Genomic DNA, 25142 nt, shown 5'->3' with positions numbered 1-25142 from the left:
TGCCGAGGCAGGATTTGAACCTGCGACCGTAGCGATCGCTCTGTTACGAGACTGTAGCACTTAGAACCGCACGGCCACTCCGGCCGGCTACCCAAATATACATAAACACAAATTTACGTAAGTTACAGCTTCCAGATGAGCAGGAATTCGTTATGCAATTGACTAGTTCTTACTACGATGCAAAAAGCAATTTTTCTTCTTTCTTAGAGTACCTCTTACACGTGAGTCTAGTAATATTAGTTATGGCAGGCGAGAGAATGGATCAGGTCTCAGTGGCTTGCATTTTAAACACTACAGTCATTGGTGCCTTAGACTTTCACAGACGTGGCAGACCCTAACAGTCGAATAAACCCGTAGGTAAGCTGGGAGGGGAAAGAAGCAGTCCGAACCACAGATTTACTCTGACTCTCCCCCCCCCCCCCCCCCCCCTTTCGTCCGCACAAGGGGACAAAGCGACCGCCCTTTCCAATATTACCACCTTCCCGCGGGTGGGCAGACGAGAATGAATGGCGGGAAACCCCCAAAAAATAAACGGCTGGTATAATTAACCAGAATAACTAAATTGAATTCAATTAAACTTCATAAAATCTGTTAACAATCAATACTCAACTTCTGGTGCGTTACGACTTCCAAGACTGAACCAACGCAGCACCTCCAAATGCTCTGCCGAGCCGCCCGCTGCCAGCCGTTTCAGCGGACGCAGGAAGGCGCGCCGATTTTCAGAGCCTCCTCGCCGGTCGACAGCATGCGGCCGAACTGCATATTAGGCCCCTCGCGGGCCCACGCTCAGGAAGATTCCTTTCGCGACGAGCAGTTAACGCCCCATACCACGGAGCCGCTGCTCGCGTCGCTTACGCTGATGCCGCGGTGTGCGTGCTGTCCCTCTAGCACCGGCAGAGAAGTCGCTTCTTGATGCCCGACTGTCAACTCTCCACGAGAGCCCATACAGCCACTTCTTAAGCCCACGCGAACCGCCCACTTTTCCCCTTTCCCGCTAGAGGGAGGCACCCAAGCCTTCAATTGCGACAAAGGCACCACCGCCAGAAAACGGAGGGCGACTGCTTCACGCTACGCGCTGTGGCGCGCTTTTCAAAGCTAACTTCTCTACGGCTCAAGGAGCTGATACATCTTTCACAAAAATCGGAAGACAGATGTTTTATTAGAAAAATATACATTGGGGTGGAAGCTATACAAATTCTCCCCTGAATTAATCCCTTTTACAACGGAATCTGACTTTGTTTATATGAATCAACTGTGAGGTCCAATTCTATTCAAATGAACTACAGCCAAGTATACAACAAACTATGGTTCACCTGAGAACAGGGAGCAGTGAAAATCATTCACCAACCCTGCGCCGGTGCAGGAATACTTCACCCTATCACCCTGTGTCAAGGGGTAGCAGAAAACGTCTGGCTGTGTGTGAGGAGTGGAGCGCTACCGCAAGTGTAACGTTCCGACGCGCCCGAGAAAATTTGCGAACAACGCGGTCTGGAGTTCCAGTTATTAGAACGCGAGAAACGTACATATCAGAGCCCTTAAATCCCGGCAGATTACAGTGCAAGCTGCAGCTGTTCTCTGGTCTGGCTAAACCAATTTGACTCACAAGGACGACAATGCATGGTTAAATTATCAAACGTCAGACAGCCGACTCAAGACGAATAAGTTCACCCTTCTGACACATGCTGTGTTGTGTCCAGGATGATATGGAATTCCACTGTCGGTATAGTGGGAACTGTCCATCACTAGATGGAGACCACAGATCTCAGCCACTAGGGAAATACCTTAAGTTCTTCACCAGGGAAGGACTGGAAGACGAAGATTCACAATCACTTTCCTCCAAGCCTCGGTAAGGGAGATAAATTAGCAAAAACGAAGCCGACCAATTCCAATTTCTGAACGAAAGCTGTTAACCTTCCCAGACAGTCGTGCCTGAGAAATATATACTTTTGCCACTCGCTAAAACAACCTGGCGACTTCCTGGCGTCATGGGAGGGGGGGGGGGGGGGGGCGGGGAGATGGTTTACAGTCTTGTCACCACTAAACAAATGCACCAGGTGTTCTTTGCATATCGTCGCAGCTTCTAACATGAGAATGCACGGAGTTTTATGACCTTTCCACCATTTGCACAGAGGAACAGTTTACAGCAATTTCTCTTAAATGGCTTTCTCCACCCACTTTCTGCCAACTGGCCACCTTTGCAATGGACTGCTGCCTGGCTCAGATAAAATGTTTTGCAAACCGCATCCCTTCTGTCCGACCCTAAACGGGAAGGAGGAGGGGGCTCCGGCCAGAAGTCCCTCTGCAGGTATGATCCACTGAGCGTTGCTTCCCAGGATCACTCTCACCATCAGCTCGCTTCACGCAACAGTTATGGCTCCCAGTTCATCCCTCTTTGTGTTCTTCACTGCCTCCACTACAGCCGCTTGGGTACAAGTTCTCTACAGGTTATACTGCAGTTACAAGAACATTCTGCCCACAATTTCCTAATGTAAAAAGGTCATAAAACCATACGTACCAAATGTAGTGCTGGGCAACAAGGGGATCATGACCCAAAATATGAACATTAATCTGCCTGACAATGTTGTTAAAGTGAGAGAGTGGCATACCAACTCTCAGTCAGAACACAGCGCCATCAGTTTGGGTCTGTGGACATACCCGTGACAGTGTGCTGCAGACAAAGTAGTATGAAGCGCAACGACTTTCTCCAAGCTGCTCCTAATATTTTTGCATGTTCCTGAATCCAGAAACTAATTTGACGATCAGAAACAATGATCCTAATGTAGTTGCATTCTGGTTGCACGACAGAACTCCACTTTCACAGTATATTATCAGCAGAAGTCTACAATCTTCCGTTAATTCATGCCAACATACGGAACACTGGTTCTACATTTCCTCCATAAATCCACAATATTATTCCTATTTTCATCCACATTTTATCGAATGTTGCTGTTTTCTTTACAATGTATAGTATTCCTTCTACAAAATCCGTAATGAATTTATCGCCTGCGGCATAGGTTTCTGAATACTACCTTCTACTGTACACTTGGAAATACACATACCGAATCTGTGCCTATTGTTGGGAAGTCCAGTGCACAGACTCACGGAATCTATACTGTTATCTGTATGAATCTCTAAACAACCATCTATGTCAAGTGGGACATGATGCGAACAAAACCTGCTGGATGTCTCGTGCGTTAAATCTGGAGAGTCAGGTGACGCAGACGAGGCCCAAACTTCACAGCGGGTTTTGCTTTGGATCCGCATCCACTTGTAATGCTGTAAGCTCTACAGGCTGCTAGCACACTGACGTGGGCCATTTCATCGAATTAATCCTAGATGCACTTCATTTTATGTAACTTTTTTCCAATGACAACTTCGCCCAATGCCCTTACCACATTCATATGACTGGTCATCTTATAAAAAACTGAATAACTACCTTTCAGCACGGAAAGTTGCGAGAGGTGCAGGTAGTGTGTCAGTGAGGTTCTGCAAGGTACCAGCAGGGATGTGGAACCATGCCGACTCCATTGCCATGGCCTTCTGAGCTAGGTTTCTCCGTTGAGAATCCATAGCGCATTCATACCGATCCAGGTGGTCCCACAGATGCTAGATTGGGTTTAAATCCAGGGAGTCTGGTGGCCAGGGGAATGTAGTTGACTTGTCCTGCTGCTCTTCGATCCACAACTGTACACTGCAAGCTGTGTGACACGTTGCAGCGCCCTGCTGGTATGTGCCAACGCGCCGAGTAAAAGCAGATTGCATTTTACACAGAGTATGCGAAGGAACTTGCCCCCCTTCTTGCAGCGGTGTACCGTAGGTCTCTAGAAGAGCGCAGCGCTCCAAAGGATTGTAAAAGGGCACAGGTCATTCCAGATTTCAGGTAGGGACGACGAACAGATGTGCAGAACTATAGACCTATATCTCTAACGTCGATCAGTTGTAGAATTTTGGAACACGTATTATGTACGAGTATAATGACTTTTCAGGAGACTGGAAATCTACTCTGTAGGAATCAGCATGGGTTTCGAAAAAGACGATCGTGTGAAACCGAGCTCGCGCTATTCGTCCACCACACTCAGGGGCCATAGACACGGGTTCCCAGGTAGATGCCGTGTTTCTTGACATCCGCATGGAATTTGATACACTTCCTCAAAGTCGTTTAATGAACAAAGTAAGAGCATATGGACTATCAGGCCAATTGTGTGATTGGATTGAAGAGTTCCTAGATAACAGAACGCAGCATGTCGTTCTCAATGGAGAGAAGTCTTCCGAAGTAAGAGTGATTTCAGGTGTGCCGCAGGGGAGTGTCGTAGGACCGTTGCTATTCAGAATATACATAAATGACCTTGTGGATGACAACGGGAGTTCACTGAGGCATTTTGTGGATGATGCTGTGGTATATCGAGAGGTTGTAACAATGGAAAATTGTACAGAAATGCAGGAAGATCTGCAACGAATTGACGCATGGTGCAAGGAAAGGTAATTGAATCTCAATGTAGACAAGTGTAATGTGCTGCGAATACATAGAAAGAAAGATCCCTTATCATTTAGCTACAATATAGGTCAGCAACTGGAAGCAGTTAATTACATAAATTATCTGGGAGTAGGCATTAGGAGTGATTTAAAATGGAATCATCACATAAAGTTGATCGCCGGTAAAGATGCCAGACTAAGATTCATTGGAAGAATCCTAAGGAAATGCAATCCGAAAACAAAGGAGGTAGGTTACAGTACACTTGTTCGCCCACTGCTTGAATATTGCTCACCAGTGTGGAATCCGTACCAGATATGGATGACAGAAGAGATAGAGAAGATCCAACGGAGAGCAGCGCGCTTCGTTACAGGATCATTTAGTAATCGCGAAAACCTTACGCAGATGATAGATAATCTCCTATGGAAGACTGCAGGAGAGACGCTCAGTAGCTCGGTACGGGCTTTTGGTGAAGTTTCGAGAACATACCTTCACCGAGGAGTCAAACAGTGTATTGCTCCCTCCTACGTATATCTCGTGAAGAGACCACGAGGGTACAATCAGAGAGATTAGAGCCCACACAGAGACATACCGACAATCTTTCTTTCCACGAACAATACGAGACTGGAATAGAAGGGACAACCGATAGAGGTACTCAAGGTACCCTCCGCCACACACCGTCAGGTGACTTGCGGAATATGGCTGTAGATGTAGATGTAGGGGTGGACGTGGTCCCCAACGATAGGCACATATTTGTGTTGATTCACTTTGCCATCCAGAATGGCGAGATCACACAAGGAATGACAAAAAGCATTCCCCAGACCACAACGCTCCCTCCTCGTGCTTGGACCCCTTTGCTTTCACTGCATAAACACATAAGACAATTGTCTGATGGAGCACAAAACGTGATTCATCCCAAAAGGCCATCTGTCACCACTCAGTGGACGTCCTATTTCGGCACTGCCCTGCAAATTCCAGTCTTCGTCGCCGATGAGCAGCAGTCAGCATGGCTATATGAACCAGGCACCTGATGTGGTGGCCCTTGTGCAGCAACTTTCCCTGAAGGGCTGTTAAGGAGACGGCTGTTGGAAGCCCCTTGGTTCATGTAGGTGGTCAGTTCTCAACAGTTTTACGACTATTCGCCTGTATACATCTCCACAGCCATCGTTCACCACAACTGCCTCGATCCCAGTTTTGGACAGCGCCATTTCCCCGTGCACAGTATACTTTAACCACGGCGCCACACGAGCAGTTCACAGATTTTGCCGTTTCCGAAATGGTTTCTGCGTTGGCGCGAAAGCCAAGGGTCAGATCCTTTGGACGTCAGATCAATCGCTCCGTTTCCGTATTGCAACAGCGACTGTTTCCCGGTTCCTCTGACACGTTTTATATACCCTCCCCTGCTACTGCTGCCACCTGCCGTGTCAGTGGTTACTCCCCATTGTCGTCGAACATAGGCGGTGGTCACATCTGTGTTACTGCACTCCGTCGTCAGGCCACGAGTGGCCTACCGGGACCATCCGACCGAGGTGTCATCCTCGGTGGAGGATGCGGATAGGAGGGGAGCGGGGTCAGCACACCGCTCTCCCGGTCGTAAGATGGTATTCTTGACCGAAGCCGCTACTATTCGGTCGAGTAGCTCCTCAATTGGCATCACGAGGCTGAGTGCACCCCGAAAAATGGCAACAGTGCATGGCGGCCTGGGTGGTCACCCATCCAAGTGCCGACAGTGCTTAACTTCGGTGATCTTGCGGGAAGCGGTGTATCCACTGCCGCAAGACCGTTGCCATTTAGATAGGAAAAAAAGGTGATTAATTATATGTTCTATGACACTCAGTTTCAAAAGTCTAAGATCGCACAGATGATCTACACCAATGACCCAAAATATTGTGACCACTACCGATCACTAAACTGATTGTCGTCTGGTGACTTTGAGGGCAAACGGTGCACCAAGTACACTGCACAACACACTTAAGGAGTCACTTTTTCGAAACCCCGTGAATGACTCCCATTACGAAATATAGCATGAAAGCTGACTCCTAGGTGCCTAAACTTCCCTCTCTAATAGTACAAAAGCTGACACCATGGTGCTCGGCGACTCAAGTTGTCGACACATGCGAAGGATGGGCTAGAGTTCAGAAGTTCATGTTAGGTGTAATGTGGATTAATAATGTCTCATTTGCACCAAAATTCTCCACAATTCTGCCCAGATCTACCGTGGACGTGTCACACGATAGAAAGGTCGTCACAGACCCTCTTATCTATATTTCATCCTTTCTCCTGTTGCCTCTGATATGGAGGTCTGAGCTGGCCGTTGTGGCCGAGCGGTTCTAGGCGCTTCAGTCAGGAGCCGCGCGACCGCTACGGTCGCAGTTTCGAATCCTGCCTCGGGCATGGATGTGTATGATGTCCTTAGGTTAGTTAGGTTTAAGTAGTTCCAAGTTCTAGGGGACGGATGACCTCAGATGTTAAGTCCCATAGTTCTCCAAGCCATGGAGGTCAGAAACGCGACGTCAAACGTTGAAAACACTTTATCTTCTTTACGTGTGGAAAACATTTCACAAACACCGTCGCTCAGAAGCGAATCGGAAAGGGCTCTGGATTTGGTATAGTGGGCTTCAATTAAAACACCGCTTTCTTTGTTGCATAAATTTACACATATTTCTTGGTGAAAAGGAATGGTTTAAGTGTGATATGCAACAGGACGACGTTTTTTATTACCTTTGACACTGCTGGCGCACCCTGAAAGACTCAAACCCTCTCTAAGTACATACTGGTGCCTCAACCCCGTTGAACATGGTATACCCCCTTTGCAGGGTAGAGTGACTGCAATTTTTGTTCTGGTGTAGAGGGTGGAACTACTAGCAACCATTCAAAACCATTCTACGAAATTTGAGTGCGAATCCCATCACCAAAGGACGTTAATGCTTTTTTAGCATTCCGTTTTTCACTCCCCTGTGGCGTAATCACAGGGTGGTACAAACTGACAAGTTCATAAATAAAATGACTAATGGTGCCCTAAAATATACGCTGGAAAAAATTAGTTCCAGTTTTGGCTACCAAGTGCTAAATCTGGCGTTCCGAATGCTTGTGAGACGCATAGAAATGTTTCTGTATGAAATGGATTACGATCGGGACATGTACGAAAAAGGTCAAATAAGTAAGAAAGGCATAACACTGATATTATTAAACATCATTTACACAGCATACGACTAGCAGATTCAGTGCCACATTTACACAATGGTGACCGAAATTGGAACTAATTTTTCCCAGCGTAAATCGGTTCCGCATTAAGGCGTTCTAATACTACCACACTGGACCTCCGTAACTAGTTGCACTTTAATTATAACCATCTGGTAGCAGGCATAGGACTGGTCGGTTGTGATCGCATAGAAGGTCACACTTACACCTGAAGAAAACGTGTCAGTTTGCCAAAGTATTAGCATTATTATGAGTTGTTTAAATGATTTAAACAGCGATTTAATTAACGCTCGGAGCCTGGATTCTCACTGACTGGAGTAGAATTGTCTTCAGTGATGAGTCCCGCATCGAAATGAGCCCCGAGGTGACGTGTGAAGACGTGTCTCGAGAGGACCCTGACAGCAATGGGACACAATCCACTCTGTCGCACGCCATGTGGCCCAACAACAAGGAGTGATTGTTTGTGGTGCCACTTCCTTTCATAGAAAAACACCCTTTAATTGTCATCCAGAGCACCTTTAAAGCACATCGGCTCGTCGACGATATTCTACGCCACGTTTTCTTGTCCTTAATGGCAAGCCATCTTGCACTTACATTTCAGCAAGGTAACGCCCGCTTGCAAACGGCGAGAGTTTCTTTTACTTGTCTAAGTGCTTGCCAAATCCTCCTTTGGCCAGCATCGTCGCCGATCTCTCCGCGATTGAGAACGTTTGTAGCACTGTGAAAAGGGCCCTCCGACTACGTTAGTATTTGGACGATGTAACTCACCAGTTACACGTAATTTGGTACGATATCCCTCACGAGCACAGCCAACAACACTATTAGTCAGAACCAAGCAGAATAATTGCTTGGGAAAAGGCCAGAGGCGGAACAAAGAATTATTATCGAAACTATTCTCTCTTGAACAAATCATCCAACTTTTCTGACATTGTAATCATTTGTTTGTCCGTACATGTACAGAAAAAAGAACACCTTCAACGACTACATATAGGACGTTCATATTAACAGGACGTGTAAATTAGAATGTTCTGCAGAAATGACTAACGTTTCATTCACCTCGCTTCATCGTATGTTCTGTGTCTAGTAGGCACAGGGCCCGCCATGGGTCCTGGTTTCTCGTGCCATGGGTGATGGCATCCACGCGTGTAAGTCGCGAATGGCGTCCTGCGGCATAGCCAGTCATGCTGCATTTACCTGGTGCCGAAGTTCACCTGTGGTAGTTGGCAATCGGTCACAGCACTGCACCTGTCGTTTTACAATATGCCACACGTTTTGGATTGGCGACAAGTATGGTGATATGGCGGCCCAGGGCAAAAGTCTGACATCCCGTGACACGAAGGAGGTACGTGTTCATGCAGCAACGTGTGGCCGTGCATTGTCTTTCTGAAAAGTGGCTTCTGGGGTATTGCCCAGTGACAAGCCCTGCTAAACCTGCAGGGCAGGACAGGTAGTTTAAACTGTGAAAAGAGGCCAAAATAAGCGGCTGTCAGTTACACTCGAACATACAACTTTAATTATTTGACCAAACATTACAAGACCCAAGAAAATATTTAAAAAAATACAGCATTAATTTTTGTAACTTAAGCAATTGACAGGAATGGGGTAAAGAAATACAGTAGAAGAAGAATGGGTAGCATTGAGGGATGAAGTAGTGAAGGCAGCAGAGGATCAAGTAGGTAAAAAGACGAGGGCTAGTAGAAATCCTTGGGTAACAGAAGAAATATTGAATTTAATTGACGAAAGGAGAAAATATAACAATGCATGAATGAAGCAGGCAAAAAGGAATACAGACGTCTCAAAAATGAGATCGACAGGAAGTGCAAAATGGCTAAGCAGGGATGGCTAGAGGACAAATCTAAGGATGTAGAGGCTTATCTCACCAGGGGTAAGATAGATACTGCCGACAGGAAAATTGAAGAGACCTTTGGAGATACGAGAACAACTTGTATGAACATCAAGAGCTCAGATGGAAACCCAGTTCTAAGCAAAGAAGGGAAAGCAGAAAGGTGGAAGGAGTATATAGAGGGTCTATACAAGGGCGATGTACTTGAGGACAATATTATGGAAATGGAAGAGGGTGTAGATGAAGACGAAATGGGAGATACGAGACTGCGTGAAGAGTTTGACAGAGCACTGAAAGACCTGAGTCGAAACAAGGCCCCCGTAGTAGACAACATTCCATTGGAACTACTGATAGCCTTGGGAGAGCCAGTCCTGACAAAACTATACGATCTGGTGAGCAAGATGTATGAGACAGGCGAAATAGCCTCAGACTTCAAGAAGAATATAATAATTCCAATCCCAAAGAAAGCAGGTGTTGACAGATGTGAAAATTACCGAACTATCAGTTTAGTAAGCCACAGCTGCAAAATACAAACACGAATTCTTTACAGACGAATGGAAAAACTAGTAGAAGTCGACCTCGGGGAAGATGAGTTTGGATTCCGTAGAAATGTTGGAACACGTGAGGCAATTCTGACCCTACGACTTATCTTAGAAGCTAGATTAAGGAAGGGCAAACCTACGTTTCTAGCGTTTGTAGACTTAAAGAAAGCTTTTGACAATGTTGACTGGAATACTCTCTTTCAAATTCTGAAGGTGGCAGGGGTAAAATATAGGGGGCGAAAGGCTATTTACAGTTTGAACAGAAACCAGATGGCAGTTATAAGAGTCGAGGGACATGAAAGGGAAGCAGTGGTTGGGAAGGGAGTGAGACAGGGTTGTAGTCTCTCCCCGATGTTATTCAATCTGTATACTGAGCAAGCAGTAAAGGAAACAAAAGAAAAATCTGGAGTAGGTATTAAAATCCATGGAGAAGAAATAAAAACTTTGAGGTTCGCCGATGACATCGTAATTCTGTCACAGACAGCAAGGGACTTGGAAGAGCATTTGAACGGAATGGACAATGCCTTGAGAGGAGTATATTAGATGAACATCAACAAAAGCAAAACGAGGATAATGGAATGTAGTCGAATTAAGTCGGGTGATGCTGAGGGAATTAGATTAGGAAATGAGACACTTAAAGTAGTAAAGGAATTTTGCTATTTGGGGAGCAAAATAACTGATGATGGTCGAAGTAGAGAGGATATAAAATGTAGACTGGCAATGGCAAGGAAAGCGTTTCTGAAGAAGAGAAATTTTTTAGCATCGAGTATAGATTTATGTATCAGGAAGTCATTTCTGAAAGTATTTGTATGGAGTGTAGCCATGTATGGAAGTGAAACATGGACGATAAATAGTTTGGACATGAAGAGAATAGAAGCTTTCGAAATGTGGTGCTACAGAATAATGCTGAAGATTAGATGGGTAGATCACATAACTAATGAGGAAGTATTGAATAGGATTGGGGAGAAGAGAAGTTTGTGGCACAACTTGACCAGAAGAAGGGATCGGTTGGTAGGACATGCTCTGAGGCATCAAGGGATCAACAATTTAGTATTGGAGGGCAGCGTAGAGGGTAAAAATCATAGAGGGAGAACAAGAGATGACTACACTAAGCAGATTCAGAAGGATGTGGGTTGCAGTGGGTTCTGGGAGATGAAGAAGCTTGCACAGGATAGAGTGGTATGGAGAGCTGCATCAAACCAGTGTCAGGACTGAAGACCACAACAACAACAACAATAACCGGTTGAATACGCCATACGATCTCATGCCTTAAGGTCAAGACAACTTTAATTTAAAATCGGCTGAAAGCCAATAACATAAAACTCAAACTAAAATGAGAAATCTAAAATAGAGAAGGCATTATCTTAAGTCAGTTCTTTCAATTAGGCTGAAGACCCAAACAATCTGACACCTTAAGAGCAAAACAACTTTAATTCAAAATCGGCTGAAGACCCATCACCTAAGACTCAACAAAATTAAATTTTTAAAAGGACCAAAGGCCTTACTTAAAACTTGTACATTCGGCTTAAGGCCCAAACAATCTTACGCCTTAAGGGCAAAACAACCTTAATTTAAAAATCGGCTGGTAGCCACACAAATACAAACAAAAAGAACAAATAAGAAAAGGCAAAACACCCAACGACGCTCAGGCGTTTCCGAGGGTCGGTCTGGACTTCAAACACTAACGCTCGCTTAGGTGAGACAGGCAGTCGGCCCAACCATTCTCGATCCGACGACAACCCAACCGACAGACAGTCAACGGACCTACCGATAAGATAACTTTCACTCCACCTGACAAACACACAACAAGGTTTTCAATGGAACAATGTGGAAAGTATTGGTGCCCACAACTAATTATATATTGATCAGTAAACACTTCCGGGCTAAATTGCCGTGGTCGATCTGTAGAACTACAGAGAACATGTTCCGAGGTGAGTCGACGACTGGCTGCTAGGAGCTGGGGCCGCCGCTTATATGGAGATCGTAGAGGGCGCCACCGCACGTCACGTGGCATCGATGTGTAGCTATCTCTGGCTATCGTCTGTTCCCTCGATTGCAGGCAATCGATTGTCACGTGATTGATGCAACGTCGACCGCCATATTTTGTCCAATTTTAATCCTTCTTCTTTACGATTAAAATTGTAATGATGTTTGTGGATTTCAATTGCCTCTCTATACATACGTGTATAATAATGCGACGTCCTCGCTAGCACGCTTGTCTCACCGAATTTTATTTCGTGATTTCCATCCTTTAAAAAATGTTATATATTGAGCTCTCAAACTACACACCGTGCTGGACAGTGACAACACGATGAGGAAAATACACTGCCTGAATTTACGTCAACCACCAGGGCAGGTAACCGGCACGTTAACGGCCACAAGGCAGAAGATTCCGCTGGTGTACTTCAATTCAAAACAACCAAGTACAGTTAAACTCCACCAGAGGGTGGCTAAAATTTGCCAACTTGAAAACACACGTTGTTGCTTGCGGGAATGTCCCAACAGCCGACAACGAAATCCAAACGACGCAACACGAACAGTCGTGACTTGCTGGTCGATTAAGTCAAAACGCAACTTTCGTAGCCAGGATCGGTGAGCCACGGACCCCGTAGCAATGGGAACAGCACCACACACTCCAACCGCACGTAGACGCCGCCAGCAGTCACGGCCAAACAACACGCCGCGGAGATTTCCTCGCTGTTCCACGCCAACCGACCGACTTGTCGCACACAGTGCAGCCGAAAACTATAAGCGTCACGCCTAAGATAGTACAAGGTGCGTATATCGATACACAACGCTGCTGCCACTCGCAGAGGGAGAGGATAACAGCATAATCGGAGTAACTGCGGGAGGCTAAAAACAGAATAGCAACCAAGGTTTAGTCCAACTCATAACACGAGCCAGCCACGGCCATCCAGAAAAGGTATGGGTACGGGTCGCAGGATGTCATTCATACAGGTCAGATGGGTCACAGTGTCCCGGACACATACTGACTGTGATTTGTGGCTGTACCCAGAAGGACCGCACATTATACCGCCCTCAGCTCACGCTGTATGTCTTGTGCGACTGCAGTCTCCGTGATACCGTTCCCCCTGTCTCCGGCGAACCAAAATAAGGACATCATTTTCAAAAAAACATAACCTGCAGTAGTCCGAAAACACTATCTGATGCCATTCCTGTCCATACACCACTGCCGCCTAGCATGTGTCTGCACGCTCGTCACAGGTAGGCCGAGAAGTGGACGACTTGTACGTAACCCACGCCGCAATAAACAGCGATGGACTGTCCCTCCTGATAATGAACGATGTGTTGCACCGTGACATTGTTGCGCCAGAGCCGAGGAGAACGCAGATCTGTCGTGCAAAACTTTTCGGATGAGGTGCCAACCGCCTCGGGTGTGGTCTGGGCGGTACGAAAAAATGGTTCAAATGGCTCTGAGCACTATGGGACTTAACAGCTATGGTCATCAGTCCCCTAGAACTTAGAACTACTTAAACCTAACTAACCTAAGGACATCATACAACACCCAGTCGTCACGAGGCAGAGAAAATCTCTGACCCCGCCGGGAATGGGCGCTACGACCTGTTCCGTCTCGTTGTGTTCTATGGCTTTCCGTGAACCATTTTGCACATACCCGTTGCACTGCCGAAACACTTCGTCCTACATGAGCAGCAATTTCTCGGATGAATGCATCAGATTCCCTCATGCCAACAATGCACCCTCTTTTAAATTCACTTATTTGACGGTACTGGTTACATAAGTGTCCGATTCCACCCGTCTGCTTTGACCCATGACGTCATCAATATGGCGGAAATGGCTATTCTAAGCATCTCCAATATGGCGCCTATGTTATCACTACATACACACGGCAAAATACACGAAAATACGCATGAATAAGACAATAACATCTCCTTCCAAAAGTACAATCAAACTAACGGGACAGCCGCGGGAAATTGGGCGTTTTAGGGAGGAGACAAGCTAAATATAACAGTAAAAAACAACACACCACGATCCCAAAACACACAAAATGATGAACAAAAAAAATTGCAAAACCTACAGGAATCGGACACTTCCCTTGATCTATATAGGTCAACCCAGCAGACGATACCAAAAGACCACCGCCTGCAGCAAAAACGACGGAAATTGGAATCAGACATTTCCCTTGACCATGGATGACGATACCAAAACGCCAATACCTACATATAAAACTATACGAAATTTGTAGCCTGTCATTTCTCTTAGCCTATATAGGTCAACCTCAACTATTGATACGAAGAAATCAACACCTACAGCTACGAAAACCAGAACCAAAACCACAAAACCTCAAAAATTCAAAAGTCAAACATCCCTATGTAAATTAAAACACATTCGAAACACAATAAATACACGAAACATTACAACGCGAAACAAATAGACGGAAAAAACAATTACTTACCACCAACAAATTTTCCGGACTGAAGCCCCTAGAACAGCTCGGCCACAGGAGCCGGCTACAAACCATCTGATCGGATGGATCACGTTCCTTGTTACATCAGGTCGAAAAGCAAATAGTCGTCCAAAAACAGTCACCGCACGCCGGACGCAGGCCACCGGATTCAGATTCATACTATAGGGACATTCGCCTGGACTTCCAGCGAACCTGTGGTGCTAGTCGAAGGCACCAAGACAGTTGTGGGCTACGTGAACATAACTGCGTACCATCTGCACCACTTCATTCTCCCCCAGTGGCGCTGGCATTTTCGAGCAGGATAATTTTCCGAGCCACAGGGCCAGAATCGTGCTACAGGGCTTTCAGGAGCGTGCTGGCCAACTCACATTGGTGTCTTGGCCATCAAATTCGCCCGCCCTGAAGCAGCAGAATACATATGGAACAGTTCCAGGCCCCTGCTCCATGCCTGCAAACTACCGGCCCGCAATTTACTGCTACTGCGCGATCTGTGTGTGGACACTTGCCGAATGTATGCCACGCAGAAGAGATGCTGTAATCATTTCAAAAACTGCACCAAGATGCTATTATACAGGTAGTCATAATATGGATGAAGGGCAACAAGCAGACGCCATATTATCAGATTTCTGAAAGCGAGGGACACAGGCCAAAATGCAGAATGTTAATGAAAGTACGAGTATGCAAAATAAGTTCCCAGATATGTGAGTGGCTGGTACACTTCTAAAGTAACGGAACCCTTTATGCTGAAGGCTTTATCAGGAATAACGCAACTGCCAGGAGTGTCCTAGGAACGTGTGATAGGACTGCTGTTATTCTCTGTATACACACATTATCTGGCAGCCATCGGGGACAGCAATCTGCTGTTGTTTGCTGGTGATGCTGAGGTGTGCGGGAAGTTCTCCGTGAGTGAGTCTAGGAGAATACATCATGACTTAGACAAAATTTCTATTCGCTGTGATGAATGGCCTCTTCCTCTGAATGTAGAAACTAAACTAAACTAAACTAAACTCCTCCCCAACAGGCCATGTAGGCGCAACAGTACCGACCGGTTGCCGTGTCATCCTCAGCCCATAGGCGTCAATGGATGCGGATATGGAGGGAGATGCGGTCAGCACACCGCTCTCCCGGCCGTATGTCAGTTTCCGAGACCGGAGCCGCTACTTCTCAAACAAGTAGCTCCTCAGTTTGCCTCACAGGTGCTTAGTGCACCCCACTTGCCAACAGAACTCGGCAGACCGGATGGTCACCCATCCAAGTGCTAGCACAGCCCGACAACGCTTAACTTCGGTGATCTGACAGGAACCGGTGTTACCACTGTGGCAAGACCGTTGGCTCTAAATGTAGAAAACTAAGTCAATTCAGAGTAGAAAATCAATCCTATGATGCTTGAATACAACATTACTAGTGTACTGGTTGTCACACTGGATTTGGTTAAATATGTAGGCCTAACATTGCAAATCTGTGTGGAATCGAACGAGAACATAAGGACGCTAGTAGAGAAAGGGAATGGTCGACTTCAGATTACTTTAAGTATTTTAGGAAACTGTGGTTCACGTGTAAAGGAGAACGCGTATAGAACACTAATACGACCCAATCTAGCTGCCCCAGTCTACCTTCCTTAGCACCTTTAAAAAATGTCTGAAATTTCGGCGTGCGGTCATATGCGCGCTGTCTTCAACATGCAACTGATTTTCACTCCCACAAGTTCCCACAATTGTAACTCTCCCAGACCTACTGCTCCATCGCTGTAAGTCACTCACAGCCATCCACACCCACTTTGCCATTCTCATTGATTCATTCATTCATTCATTCAGCCCGACTCAGTGTCATTATCTCTTTACGGGTCTCTGTTACCGTCCCTGTCTCAAGGCCACAGCTCCCCCCAGTCATTGTATTAAATACTTTCTCTAATTATCATTGGCTCTCACCCATATCCACCTTGTACTCCCTTTAATCCTCTCCTCTACTCTTTTCCTAACAGTTCCGTCAACCCTGTTCCACTGTCTCCTCTCTTTGTATCACACTGCCATTGCCTCCTTCACTCTTTTATACTAGTCTAGTATTTCCATTGCCCGCTTCTCTCTCAGCATAAAAAAGCTCGAATATATTCGCGTGCCAACATTTTTGGGAAAATTTTAAAGGTGCTTGATAAGGTAGATTGAGGCAGCTAACACACCACTTTGTAGTCAGAGACTTTTAATAAACAAGAGCACATTCGACTTTTGTGTGTTCCCTTCTTTTCTCTGCTAGAGCAGTGGACGTCACTCAGATGGTAACCGCTTTATAGGCCGGTAGAATTTTGATAGTTTACTTATGTAACATTAAAATAACGCAAAACTTGTCCGTCTGCTTAGCTGAGAGGTAACGTGTTACCCTACTATGCAGTGGGATCCGGTTCGATTCCCGGGCGGACTGGAGATGATATGCACTCGTGGAATGGGTGTTGTGTTGTCCTCATCATCGCCGACGCGCAGGTCGCCCGCTGTAATGTCACCTGAAATAACACTTCACCCGGCGGCCGAAATTCGCTGGATGGGGCCTCCCGGCCTAATGCCACACGATCATTTCATTTCAACGCTAAAGTATATAATTTTATACCTCAAACGAGATTGTATGTGCACAAAAATTTTCCAGTATGTGGTTCCCAGAGCCCTTCTGATGATAAAGGAGACACTTTACAGCATATTACACTCATGGAAATAGAAATACGAACACCGTGAATTCATTGTCCCAGGAAGGGGAAACTTTATTGACACATTCCTGAGGTCAGATACATCACATGATCACACTGACAGAACCACAGGCACGTAGACACAGGCAACAGAGCATGCAGAATGTCGGCACTAGTACAGTGTATATCCACCTTTCGCAGCAATGCAGGCTGCTATTCTCCCATGGAGACGATCGTAGAGATGCTGGATGTAGTCCTGTGGAACGGCTTGCCATGCCATTTCCACCTGGCGCCTCAGTTGGACCAGCGTTCGTGCTGGACGTGCAGGCCGCGTGAGACGACGCTTTATCCAGTCCCTAACATCCTCAATGGGGGACAGATCCGGAGATCTTGCTGGCCAGGGTAGTTGACTTACACCTTCTAGAGCACGTTGGGTGGCACGGGATACATGCGGACGTGCATTGTCCTGTTGGAACAGCAAGTTCCCTTGCCGGTCTAGGAATGGTAGAACGATGGGTTCGATGACGGTTTGGATGTACCGTGCACTATTCAGTGTCCCCTCGACGATCACCAGAGGTGTACGGCCAGTGTAGGAGATCGCTCCCCACACCATGATGCCGGGTGTTGGCCCTGTGTGCCTCGGTCGTATGCATTCCTGATTGTGGCGCTCACCTGCACGGCGCCAAACACGCATACGACCATGACTGGCACCAAGGCAGAAGCGACTCTTATCGCTGAAGACGACATGTCTCCATTCGTCCCTCCATTCACGCCTGTCGCGACACCACTGGAGGCGGGCTGCACGATGTTGGGGCGTGAGCGGAAGACGGCCTAACGGTGTGCGGGACCGTAGCCCAGCTTCATGGAGACGGTTGCGAATGGTCCTCGCCGATACCCCAGGAGCAACAGTGTTCCTAATTTGCTGGGAAGTGGCGGTGCGGTCCCCTACGGCACTGCGTAGGATCCTACGGTCTTGGCGTGCATCCGTGCGTCGCTGCGGTCCGGTCCCAGGTCGACGGGCACGTGCACCTTCCGCCGACCACTGGCGACAACATCGATGTACTGTGGAGACCTCACGCCCCACGTGTTGAGCAATTCTGCGGTACGTCCACCCGGCCTCCCGCATGCCCACTATACGCCCTCGCTCAAAGTCCGTCAACTGCACATACGGTTCACGTCCACGCTGTCGCGGCATGCTACCAGTGTTAAAGACTGCGGTGGAGCTCCGTATGCCACGGCAAACTGGCTGACACTGACGGCGGCGGTGCACAAATGCTGCGCAGCTAGCGCCATTCGACGGCCAACACCGCGGTTCCTGGTGTGTCCGCTGTGCCGTGCGTGTGATCATTGCTTGTACAGCCCTCTCGCAGTGTCCGGAGCAAGTATGGTGGGTCTGACAAACCGGTGTCAATGTGTTCTTTTTTCCATTTCCAGGAGTGTACTTCGTGCTGTGTTACTTTTAAACTGCGTTTTTCGCCTCGCACAGGATTTTACGTGCTTATTTTACTTGTGCATGTAGGGTAACATTAACCTCTGTATCTCGGTAACGAACAAAGGTTCAAGAAAATTTTCACTGTTGTTCGGGATCTGGATCTTAGGAGTATAATGTAAAAGTTTCAGTCATTTGCTGTGCATAGCCGTCTTGGAAAGGCACACACTCCTATACCAATACGTTCAAATGTCCCCATAGCTAAAAATTCGACGGATTCACAGGTCCAATGAACAGAGAGGAGGGCATGCTACCTCGACCCATCCATGAAATTTTGTGGTGAGATACTGTCGCATGATCTGTAGAGAACTGTGCGTTTCCCGATCACGTTCATAAACCACAGTCGTAGTCTGTCTGCAACAGTAACGTTATCCAACAGCTTTGGTAATACATCATACAGTAATTGATGGTACACAGCACCTGTTGTTTGGTAAGTTGTAAGGCCCTGTAAGTCACGGACAGTTCCCGCCTATACATTGATACTGAAGCGCTCCGCATTGTTACACAAAAATCATGTTTTTCGGAACTCCTCAGGAACCCTGCATGAACTAAATGGCGGCTCGAGAAGCCCATTAAGGCGCACCATAGACAACCTCAAATTCGAAAGAACCAACCAATTTGCCGCGTTTGCTTATAATGGAGGAAGTGTGTAATATTCATACTTTGACCCTGTACTGTAGGCCAGTGACACTACGACCATCCTTCTAGTGAGTATAGAAATGGTCCCTAGCCCAAGCGCAATCCAAAATATTTGACCCCTCCTTTCTATCCCCAATAGAATCTGAGGTATGGGCCAGCAAAGAAACCCATTTTTATCCGCGGCGTATTGGAATAGATAGAGCTTGCTGTTGCATGTATACCGGTGGGCTGCTGAGACAAAGGACTGCTGCGTCCATCCTGAAGGCGCCGCCGACGGACAGGGTCGCCGCTAACGCAGCAGATAGGCCACCCGCTACACGACGCGAGCACTTAACGCGAGGCAATTACGCACCAGCTAGGGTCCTGCCGGGCGCCCCAGCCGGTCGATGTGGGTGTCCTCTCTTCTCGGCACGCTCCACCGACACTTTGCTTTCCACTCGCTGCTCTCTCAGTCGGTAACAGGACAAAATATTTGCATTACTTCTGCTACCAATCTTCAGTCTTCGCATTTTATCCCGACATAAATACACTAGTATCCTAAATCTAATCAACAAACAACTTTTTTCCCGTCCTGTGCCTAATACAAATATAATGTTCAAATGTATGTGAAATCTTATGGAACTTAACTGCTGAGGTCATCAATCCCGAAGCTTACACACTACTTAATCTAAATTATCCTAGGGACAAACACACACACCCATGCCCGAGGGAGGACTCGAACCTCCGCCGGGACCAGCCGCACAGTCCATGACTGCAACGCCCAACACCGCTCGGCTAATCCCGCGCGGCAATACAAATATAATAATGCAAACTGTCAACAGATATCCATGCGATCGTGTTCTGCATGGTATATGATATTATGGTCAATGGACAACCACGCCGACGATAACATCATGGCACCTATAAAAACGGGAGTGTTTACAGGATATTCCCACATCCACACTTGCAGTTGCAGTGTACCCAGTCACAAACGGTGCATTATGGTGCAGAGGAGACGCCCACCAGACTCTCTGTAGTGGAGGAACATACGAAGAATGAAAGCAGGACAGTCGCAAACTGATGTGGTCCGATGGCTTAATGTGAATCATTTTGTTATTTCTCGGATGAGGCGACAGTTCATAGAGACCGAAGCTGTACCCTGAAGATCAGGGCAGGGCAGACCACGTGTGACACCAGAGAGAGAACCATTATTTGACTGTAAGGGCACGACGGTACCGGCTTTGTACTGCACGACAACTGGCAGCTGATCTCGCAGCATCTCCTGGGCTTGTAGTATCGAGGCAAACGGTGTAGACAGGGCTTCGACAGAGTGGCCTTTATTGTTGGAGACCTGTTGTTTGTGTACCTCTGACGTGTCGTCACAGAAGTGGAGTGGAGTGGAGTGGAGTCGTCAACATGCCATTTGGACGGTTGAACAGTCGGCAAATGTTCTTTTCACAGGTAAGTCCCAATATGATCGGAAGAGTGATCCTCGAAGGATTCGCATCTGGAAGAAACGTGGAATAGCGTTTCACGACCCAGACATTGTGGAGACAGACCGATATCGATCCCTAATGGTGGGCTCAGGTATTATGTTGACCACACGAACACCTCTTCATGAAATCGTGTCGGTGAGTAGGCAAGGTTGAACTGATGTTAGGTATTGTAATGAGATGGGGCGTCATTAACATGAGATTGGTGAAAGCATGCTCCGTTGTTGTCAGGCCTGTATTTCTGCCATATGACGTCACACCCCATACTGACCACATTGACCAGTTCTCTGAATGTGTGTGTGTGTGTGTGTGTGTGTGTGTGTGTGTGTGTGTGTGTGTGTGTGTGTGTGTGTGTGCACGCGCGCACAAATCCGATAAGTTGAAAAAAAGGAACAGCATTTTTGTCTACCGTTATGCATGTTACAGTTGTTTACGTTCTGTATTCATTAGATTGTTCCTAATTTGCTATCGCCTATTTATTTTATTTTCTGCTAAAATAAACGCAACCGTGGAAAATTTCCTTTTGTTGCTTTAATTTTGGACACCAGCGTATAAGGGGCAGCCAAATGAAAGAGACAAATGGGAAAAGAGTAATGAAAGTGTTTGTTGAAATGTCCTGGGACATTAAATCTATGTGCTGGATGGAGAGTTCGAGACCTTTGCCTTCTGCGGCCAAGTGCTCTATCCACTGAGCTTCCAAGTACGAGTCACGATTCGTTCTCTGCTGCAGAGTGACAAACTCATTGTGGAATCTTCTGCCAGGCTGTGGCTGGGCCCCGTCTCCGCACTACCCTTTCTTCCAGGAGTGCGTGTCTTGCAAGGTTTGCAGGAGAGCTACTATGAAGTCTGGAAGGCAGGGGACGAGGTACTGCCGGAAGCACAGCTGTGAGGATGCGTCGTGAGTCCTGCTTGGGTAGCTTATTAGAGCACTTGCCTGAGATACGCGAAGTTCCCTAGTTAAAATTGTGGTCTGACACAATTTTAATCTGCCAGCAAGTTTCATGTCACCACACACTCCGCCACATAGCGAAAACTTCGTTCTGGAAGGTGTTTATTATTTCAGAAGTAATCACCATAGTTGTAATACAGGTTGATTTTTTTCCACCGTGTACGGACTCTAGCGATTGGTCGATGAGAGGATACGGAAAAAAACTTAGTATGGTTTCTATGCTAAAGACCATTTATTCAGTCATACTTCGTTCTAATACGCGCTGTACCATGCAGCCACAGTTACAGATGCATGGTTTCCTCCTAGGGGATGGTACTGTTCCTCATACGTTATGCCCTAGCGCCCTGTCCTGCCACAATAATTGGTAATGTGTCAGATTCACTTCTCCTGCTGACTCACCTAGTAGTGGATGTTATTCAGCGTTGTGCACAATGCATCCGTATTCGAACCGAGAACTTGCCGACATGGTGTTTAGTTACGGAAAGGCAAATGGCAACGGTCAGCGGGCAGCAATGGTTCATCAGGAAACTTATCCCCGCCGACAACAACCACAGCATTCAATGTTTGGAGCAGTTTTTTTTTTTTTTTTTTGCAGTTTGTCTGAGACCGGGCCGTCTCAGGAAACGGGAAAGCATGTAGGACGTACCCGACTTCGAGGAAAATACGATTAACACTGTGGAAGTCGACTGTCGTGTCAGTACCAGGCAGTTCGGCGGCCAGTACAGGGTAAGTCAGACGACCGTGCGGGACATCCTCCATGGCAATGGTTACTACCTTTGTCACTTACAGAGTGAGCAGGACTTACTAGCGACAGACTTCCCACACCGGGGGGTGGTTTTGTCATTGGTTTCTTCACCAAGCGACCACGATTCTGGGATTTGTGTCATCCATCCTATTCACAGATGAGGCCAACTTTACACAGAGTTCTATCTTAGAGTTTTGTTACAATCATCTGTGGGATAGTATGCAGAACCCCCAAGTCATGGGGACAGCGAATCATCGGCATCGTTGCATCAGGAATGTGTGGTCCGAGATAATTGGCGACCATATCGTCGGACCAATCTTCCTTCCACGTCGCCTAACAGGCCGGAACTATCGGCGTTTCTTGTGTGTGACTTTTGTCCCCTGCTGGAAGAAGTGCCACTGATGATTCGAAGGGTCATGTGGATGCTACATGATGGTGCTTCAGCCCAATTCGACCTTAACGTCCGGACTTATCTCAGTCGTGACTTTCCTGGTCGATGGATCGGATGAGGGGGTCCAGTTGTACGGCCTGCTCGTTCATCGGATCTTAATTTTTGCGATTTCTGGTTATGCAGCCATATCAGAAGTATCCTGTATGCAGAACCCTTTCCAGATATGGAGACACTGGAGCAGCGTATTCAAGCTATCTTTGACACTGTTCGGCTGCAGCCTGGCCGATGTGAACGTGAACAAGCATGCGTTGAGGCACATGGAAACCATTTTCAACACATACTGTAACTGTGGCTGCACGGTACAGAGCGTATTAAACCGCAGTCTCTGTAACAACGTATCACTTAATAAATTTTCTGTAGCTTGGAAACCATGTATTTCCGGACATACGTTCTATAGACTTTTTTGTTCTGTATCCTGTCATAGATCATTCCCTAGAGTTTGTACATAGTGGGAGAAAAAAAATCAGCCTTTCTTCAGGGGTCCGAAACAAAAATATGGAAATAGCAACGTTAACAAAGAAAAAAATACATACATAATTATTAATATCTTATAGGTCTCTAAACGGTTAGTAGTAATAGATGTACAATACGATATGACAAATAAGCACGTTGCAGCGTGGCTACCAGCTTATTATTCACGTAGCCGGATGTGAGAAACCGCCTAAAAATCACATCCCCGCTGACATGAACATCATGCCCTCGCCCTCAATCCACCTGGCTGATTGGATGCGTTGCTGGCGAGTTATCCACGTCGCGAAAACGGTAGCTTTAATGTGTTCGACTATCTGGGTGGCCCTTCAGCAAGACAAATCTGCATAACCGAATATTAATCTCTCGTTGGGAGAAATATGTTTGTCGCCAGAGGAACTACATTGAGAAATAAATATGTAGAAATTAAAAATAAAGATGTAGAATGATGATAATCTTTATTTTGTTGAACAGCTTTAAGAGTTTTAACATAAAAAATTCTGGAACATAACTTTTCAGTACGCCGTTATAATTGGATATTCAAGTATGTTAGCAGGGGATTTTGCCATAAACGGGGATTAATGCGAATATCTGTTTCGCTTCATAGTTATTTGAGCGACGTGTTTGTTATATGTTGTGAAGTGAAGTGGAACTCCGACGTCTCATGCTTTCTAGAGTCACCCTTGCCCTATTAATTACCTATTGCACAACACCTTTTATTAAATGGTAATGAGCTTATGGGATGAGTTACGACTATCGGCCAGTCCGATTCGTATCATTCTGGCATCCACAAGGGCATGTCGAAAGCTCACCTGTACCCTCACATTATGTCAGCTTCAGTCGCGATGACTGTATACCGGAACATCAAACAGAGCACTTGGTGCCACTTAGCTCGCAATGTTGGGATTACAATGTGATGTGTAAATACAAATGTAGGTGTCTTGAAAAAGTTTGGTGAATTTCCTGGAAACCATATGTACGGTGTTTTAAAATTTTATGATCATAAGAATTTCGAAATTCAGTTACGCTCCTGTTACGCACCCTATTACAAATTATACGAAAACGTGAAAATGTACTGGATCTACGAAGTTTTGTTTGAGAAAGTTTCGTCACAGAACATACCTTAGAAGACATTAAGTAATAAACAGCATCTTTGGCCAACTGACACACACACACACACACACACACACACACACACACACACACACACACACACACTCCTAGAAAAAAATTAGCAAACTCTTTTAGAGGTTTCCAGTTCACTTCAGATTTATTGCTAGAAAAGTGCATATGGAGCACATGACTACATTCATAGATCTGTAGCGCAGGCGGTTCTGAGATACTTGGCATCAACCCATGTTGATATACCCATATAGTACATCGTGTAGCTTCCATGGACGGTAACGCAGGCGCTGACTGGCGTCCAGTTGACCGTGCACAGGGGAGGATACTGTCCTGTACTGTCTTGGGATATGTTATTCCACGCCTGCTCGACCTGTTCACATAGTTCTGTAAGAGTTGCTACTCGACGAGTTGCACGAGTCACTTCTCGTCCCATCACATCCCACAGGTGTGCGATTGGAGCGAAGTCCGGAGATCGTACTGGCCAGGGAAATTGCTGCACGTCTTGACATTGAGTTTCAAGGACAGTGTGCAGGCGAGAATCATCCTGTCGTAACAAAGCGTCACCTTGCTGTTCCAAGAACTGCAAAATAATGGGCCTAACAACAATCAGCACTTACTGAGCGCCGGTT

The 25142-nt window shown here is 46.5% G+C and overlaps 1 protein-coding gene and 1 pseudogene across 5 annotated transcripts in view; both read right to left on the bottom strand.

Annotated features, from left to right (window-relative positions):
- The window catches only part of LOC126266656 (adipokinetic hormone/corazonin-related peptide receptor variant I-like), a 1027110-nt gene that overhangs the window by 965584 nt on the left and 36384 nt on the right, over positions 1 to 25142 (bottom strand). The window lies entirely within an intron of this gene.
- LOC126268441 (5S ribosomal RNA) lies at positions 15720 to 15837 on the bottom strand (annotated as a pseudogene).

Source organism: Schistocerca gregaria, chromosome 4, assembly GCF_023897955.1.
Source record: "Schistocerca gregaria isolate iqSchGreg1 chromosome 4, iqSchGreg1.2, whole genome shotgun sequence".
NCBI lineage: Eukaryota > Metazoa > Arthropoda > Insecta > Orthoptera > Acrididae > Schistocerca > Schistocerca gregaria.
This window is presented reverse-complemented; position numbering and strand designations above follow the sequence as displayed.